Source organism: Chenopodium album, chromosome 5, assembly GCF_948465745.1.
Source record: "Chenopodium album chromosome 5, dcCheAlbu1.1, whole genome shotgun sequence".
In the NCBI taxonomy this organism is placed as follows: Eukaryota; Viridiplantae; Streptophyta; class Magnoliopsida; order Caryophyllales; family Amaranthaceae; genus Chenopodium; species Chenopodium album.
Genome location: NC_137838.1, coordinates 20,534,967 through 20,541,832, shown reverse-complemented (window position 1 = coordinate 20,541,832; position 6,866 = coordinate 20,534,967). Strand labels below are relative to the sequence as shown.

At 35.4% G+C, this 6,866-nt stretch overlaps 1 non-coding gene across 1 annotated transcript; it reads left to right on the top strand.

Moving 5' to 3' along the window:
- Positions 1-2,328: 2,328 nt before the first annotated feature.
- Positions 2,329-2,435, top strand: LOC145633504 (small nucleolar RNA R71). The gene has a single exon (XR_014112827.1). It is a non-coding gene; the product is annotated as a small nucleolar RNA R71 (small nucleolar RNA).
- The last annotated feature ends 4,431 nt before the right edge of the window (positions 2,436-6,866 follow it).

Sequence of the window (6,866 nt, the reverse complement as noted above, 5' to 3'; positions counted from 1 at the left end):
TAGATCTAACAAATATTGTAGATGGTAGCGTAGTTAATTTAAAAGAATTTGCACGCCACTATTTTGATATACCTTATTTTGAATCTTTTCATGTTTATAGAAGAAGGGCTTTTTTCTTTTGCATGCTTAATAATATCTTCTCACTAGTGGTAGAACTAATGAGGGTCAAGCAATTATATTAACTGTTTTGGAGCAAATTGAATCTGGAAGAAATCCAATGCCATTAATTGTTAGTTGGAGAGACTATGCTTAGTCTTGATGAATTGAAGAAAAATCCAAAAGCACCTTTTCGGGGCTCTCCAATTTTATTACAGGTAGAAAAATAATATTTTTAATTAAGGAAATCAAAAACATATTTTTGTATAGTAATACTAATTTATTTGCATTGATTTTTTTTGCATATATGGCTAATGGAGAGACTAGAATTAATTAGTCCTCCTGACAATTTCCACAACTTGCTTGATTGATTCCACCTTTTCGTCCTCAAAACCAAGACCGGCAGTGTAGAGGGCTCTTTCTATTGCATCAACTTCCTTCTGTCATTTGTCTATCTCATATGAAAGGGATGCAACACAAGATACCGCCTCCAAGGGATCTTTTACAAGAGCTTGGAGCTTGTTAGAATAATTATGAACCACATTAACACTAAAGCACTTCTCCTCTGTCATGGGGCTTTTAGGGGTATTATTAAGATTAAAAATAATTTTATCGTCCTCTACTGATAATGTTAATTTGCCACTTCTCACATCTATAATTGCTCCTGCAGTGTTAAGGAATGGTCTGCCCAAAATGATTGGGGTTTGCATATCCTCAGCCATATCAAGAACAACAAAATCAACAGGTATATAAAATTTACCTATTCTAACAGGAACATCCTCTAAAACATCTAAGGGGCATTTGAAAGAACGGTCGGCCATTTGTAGAGTAATATTAGTAGCTTTTAATTTACCCATATTCAACTTGGAACACACAGATAATGGCATAACACTTACGCTAGCACCCAAATCACACAATGCATTATCAATCATTAGATTTCCAATATGACAAGGGATAGAAAAGCTACCCGGATCTTTTAATTTAGGTGGAGATTTATTTTGAAGTACGGCACTACACTCTGCAGTGAAAGCTATTGTCTCTACCTCATTAATAGACCTTTTTCTTGTCAATATTTCCTTCATAAATTTTGCATATGCATGAATTTGTGTAATTAATTCAGTGAAGGGAACTGTTACCTGCAAATCTTTTACCATCTCTAGAAGCTTACCAAACTGCTTATCCAAATTTGTTTTCAAGTGACGATTGGGGAATGGAAGTTTGATAACCGGCTTTGGAGCATTATTTCTCTTATCTGTAGTGGCAACCTTCTCTGGAGTTGTACCCTGCAATGTAGAATTAGATATATTAGTACTATGCTTTAGCCCTGCAGGGCTATTAGCTACATTGTCTGGTTTAACGGAATCAAGATTAGCAGTATTTATTAAAACAGGTTCATCAACTCTGGGCATAAGGGGGCCTTCATAGTTTGAACCACTCCTTAGAATAATTGCATAGGCTTGATCCGTAGGCCTGGTCGGCTGTGCTGGCAGAGCTCCCTGTTGGCGGACTTGTAGAGTAGCGGAAAGTTGCGCAATTTGATTGTCTACAATTTTATTGTGTGCTAGAATTGAATCAATTTGTGCATCTCTACTCTCCATATGCTTTTGCATATTAATCAGCATCGCTCTAATTTCTACCAAAACAGGGTCGAAAGATGAGGAGGGTTGTTGTGGTTGGTTCTTCTGGCCAGCATTGGGGTGGTAATATTTCTGTTGTTGTTGTTGTGGCGCCTATGGTTCTTGTGGTGGTGGATTTTAAACATTAGTACTCCGGTAGGAAAGGTACGGATGATTCCGGTACCCAGGATTGTAGGTGTTGGAGTATGGGTTATTCTGCCTATAAGCTTGAAAGGCATTAACTTGCTCCATGGAACTCCTACAGTCTTGCTCCCAATGACCTAAAATTCCACAATTTTCACAGAAAGCCTCATTAGCATTATTATTAATTGCATACACATTAGCTACATTAGCAGTGCTAAGATTATCTAATTTCTGGCAGATAGAGGTTAATTGAGCTTGCAAAAAGGATACGAAGTCAACACTATGCTTCCCCTTGTTAGCAAAGCCTCTAGGATTCCCATATTGGGAATTGTGTATCGCCATATCTTCAATAACCTGACCTGCATCATCAACATAAAGATTCATAAACCTCCCACTAGCTACAGAATCTAAAATTATTCTAGATGAATTTCCAATGCCATTGTAAAAGGCTTGGATTAACTGCCATTGTGCCAAATTATGGTGGGGGCATTCTCTTTGTAGGTCCTTGAACCTCTCCTAGACCTCATATAAAGTTTCATCGGCTTCTTGGGCAAAGTTCTGAATTGCACTCCGAAGTACGGTTGTTCTCTCTGTAGGATAATATTTGTTATAAAAATTCAAAACAAGAGTTTCCCAGTCAGTTATACCAAGTTTAGTTCTATTTAAACCATAATTTGGCTTTTCCAGTTAAAGAAAAAGGAAAGAGAATCTCCCTGATTTAGTCTTGTGTGACCCCAGCTTGCCTGATGGTATTACAATACTGACAATAGTCTGCAATGTGAAGATTTGGGTCTTCACCCTTAGCTCCACTAAATTGCTTCCTCTCTATCATCGTTATAAATTGAGGTTTAATCTCAAATTGTACCCCATCACTAGTAGAAAAATACAAAAAGGCAACCCCCAAAAGGCACCGGTTCAGGCCAAACCAGTGCCAAATACCTGCCTAAAAATGGGCGGAATTTCAGACCAAGAGCAATGGCACCGGTTCAACTCAAACCGGTGCCAAAAATACAAAGGGCACCGGTTTGAACCGGTGCCACTAAACCGGTTCATCTTTTTATTAAAAAAAAAAAACCCGCCCCATATATAACCCTAACTCTCCCTCACTTCCTCAGCCGCTCCTCCTTCTCTTTCTCTCTCCTCCTCCTTCTCTTTCTCTCTCCTCCTTCTATCTCTCTTCTCTGTTCACCTTCTTTCTCCTTCGATCTCATCTCCTTCGATCTCATCTCCTTCTCTCTCTTTTTCTCCTCTTTCGTTCTTCCCATATTATCCTCCCCTTCTCACTCGTTTCCACCACCAAAGGCCACCACCGAAGAGGCGAAGACCACCACCAAGACCAACACCCAAGACCACAAAGAACACCGATTCTAGGTACATGCATGTGTTTTTTGGCTTTTTTTTTTTATTTTTCTTTATTTTGAGATTTCTGGGTTTAATTAATCAAGTTTTGGGTTTAATTGGATTTTTCAGGGTTTAATTAATCGATTTAAATCGATTTTTGGATTTTAATTCTATTGATCTGGGTTTCATTAATCGATTTAAATCTTTTTTCGGATTTTATTTCGATTTTTCTTGGGTTAATTTTCGATTAAAATAATCGTTTTTTGGGCTAATTAATCGAGTTCTGGGTTAATTTTCGATTTTATTTACGATTTTTGTTGGTTAATTAATCGAGTTCTGGGTTATGGCTAGCATTTCAATTTTTCTTGGTTAATTTTCGATTAAAATAATCGTTTTTTTAGGTTCATGCATGCGTTTTTGGGGTTATTTTCTGGGTTTTGTTTTTAGATTTTGAATTTTTTTTCGATTTCAAGTTTTTTTTACTGTGTTTTTTCGATTTCAATTTTTTCTGGGTTTGAATTTTTTTTTTCAATTTTTGGGATTATTATTTGTTTTTCGATTTCAATTTTTTCTGGGTATTTTTTTCGTTTTTTTTTTATTTTCTGGGTTTTTAACTAATTTTCGATTTTAATTTTTTTGATTTTTTTTTAATTTTCTGGGTTTTAATTTTTTTCTATTTTTTGGGTTTTAATTTAATTTTTTCTTCATTTTCTGGATTTTCTCGATTTTCTGGGTTTTAACTAATTTTCGATTTTAATTTTTTCGATTTGCTGGGTTTTAATTTTTTTTTATTTTAATTTTTTCGATTTTTTTTTTAATTTTCTGGGTTTTTAACTAATTTTCGCAGCTAATACATTTTAATTAATTTTGTTGGATGAACTAATTGGCGCAGGAATACTATTTGCTTTGCAAGCCCAAAATATTGCACATAATCGAAGAATCAAGAATCAAGAATATTGATTTAGATGTTTGGGTTTTTTTTATTGTGATGTTGTAATATTTTTTTTTTATTTATATTGTAGTTCTTTTTTATTTATTTATATGTTGTAATTGTTTAATTTTATAATTCGTATATTGTAATTTTTTCTTGACTATATACTTTAAATTTCGGTTATATTCAATGATATTCGATTAATATGTTGTTGTTCTTATTTATTTTAGTCAATTTGATTTTTAAGTGAAAAATGACAACAACAAATAAAAAAATAATAATAAATAAAAAAAATTGATTTTTGGGGAACCGGTGCCAAAAACTGTGAAATAATTTTCTGTGGGCCTTTTTGGCACCAGTTAACCGGTGCCAATTTTGATTTTTGGCACCGGTTTGAACCGGTGCCTTTTTAAACCCCTTTTTGGCACCCCCCACATTGGCACCGGTTCAAACCCGGCCTAAGGCACCGGTTTGAACCGGTGCCAAATTCATTTTTTCACGTAGTGCATCAAGAGCCGCAGTGGGAGTGAGGTGTTGAAAATCTGTAAGCTTTGGTTGTGAGTAATCACTAAGCTTCTTTGGAGCTGTCATCTCTAATTCTGGATCTGATGATACCTCTGAATCGCTAGAACCATTTGGATGATCCCGGTGATTATTATTATCACCAGAATCCTCCAGAATTTGCTTGTAAAGATTCTTCTGTCTATGGAAGGATCGTTCAATCTCAGGATCGAATGGGATGTAACCTGATCTGGAACACCTGGGCATAAACAAAAAAAAAAACTAAAAGCAAATATGAGACTTGCCTCAAAGAACTAACGTTCTCTGAAACAAAAAGAAATAACCTAGACTACAAAAATAATCAGAAATAAAAACAAAACCGTTTCCCTGGCAACGGCGCCAAATTTTGACAGGGTAAAGTCGTATCCCATTAATTAAAAGTAAAACCTAAATCCTCTAACTAATGTAGATAGGGAAGTAGGGTCGAATCTACAGAGAAACGAGTCTTTCTATTCCTAATTAAAGTAATCTAAATTATAAAGTAACCAATATGTAATTTGGATATGAAACTAAACTACGAAGATTAAGAATAAGGAGAAAACAATGAATAAAAGGATCTAGGGCATAGGTTCACCAATAAATAATATTCCAGGGTAAAACATAATAATCAATCATCAATACATACATTAATCAGATCATAAAGGGCTTTCGCTACGTATTACAATCACACAATTTATTTACTAGTATTAAATCTCATCTCTCGAATCTCGACTTAACCATTTATAAATTAACTTGCCTATTGAAACTAGACCTAAACATTAATTCTCATCTGTCGAATCTCGAATCAATATTGTCAAACTCATGCATAAAAGATCTGCGCAAATCTAGTCACAGAGAATTAAATCAATCAATAGGAAATTAATTTAGCACTGACAATTAACAACAATAAATTACCCCTTTATATTATTTATGGATCCCCACAAACCCTAGAAATAAAACTACTCACACATAATAAAAACTAAACTAATCAAAGCAATAAAACAAGACATGATCAAAGGAATAAAATAAATAACTAAGATTAAGATAAGAGAAATCGTTACCAAAATAAATCTTGAATTAAGAATAGAGTTAAGAACAAAGTATATGAGAGAGAAACTAATCTAAAAGCTAAGTAGAGAGAGAAAATCTAAAAGAGAAGGTAATTAAAATTCTGTACAAAAATCGTACTTAAACCTCCCTAAAACAAAATCCTAATTGAAAACTAATCAGATCCCCTAAAAAACACGGGCCCGATCGGGCGAAGGGCCGCCCGATCGGGCCCGTCTTTTTCTCTGCGTACTCTTCTAAACAGCCGCGCCCGATCGAGCTAGCAGCTCACCCGATCGGGCGCGCCTTTGGTCACGCATCAGCGCACTCTCGCGCCACGCCCGATCGAGCTAAGCTTGCCCGATCGGGCCCTTGCTTCACCTCGAGGCTTGGAACTTCGATTGTGCTTATTTCTTCGGCCCAATCCGGATATCCACTTAGGGTCTTGATCATTTGGTCCAAATACCTCGGTATCCCAATTACCGAGCCCTTAATCACCGGTTTGATGACTCTAACCGGTCTTGGGCTTCAAAGATGGTCGTGCTCCTCTAATTTCCATAGTTGATCCATGAAAATCCGGGAAAATGCTCCTAAAGTGCAATTTCCTGCAAAACTCCACCAAAACTACGAAAACACTAGAAAACACCAATTAGTAATAAAAGTGGCTCTAAAGAACCAAAAACACTACTAATTATGACCAAGGGACGGGGGTAAAATACTATATAAAATAGACACATCATATTTTAGAAATGCTTTACTTTCTTTGAGAACCATTTTCAAAGATTTTCTTTACCAATCATGGAAAACAATATAGTTTGATTTGGAATTCTACAAATATAAGTGTAAAGTATATCCATTTATCAAGTAAATAACATAATAAGTTTGAAAATTAAAAGGTATTCATGATGCAAATTTTCAATCTTATTAAACGTCTTATCCACGCCTTAAATTTATCCCCATTTGGCGAGAATAAGTCAATTCTAATATCCAAGGAAACAAAGAGTGGCTAAGCATGCTTTGGCTTGTCTTAGCACTCAATCTCCCAAGGTAAGCAACGTTTTTCTAATGGCTCTAAGCCACTCTTGGTTGAATAAATCATCGCATCTAATGCTCTCTCAAAAATTTATCCACTTTGCCACGACATGTTAGGA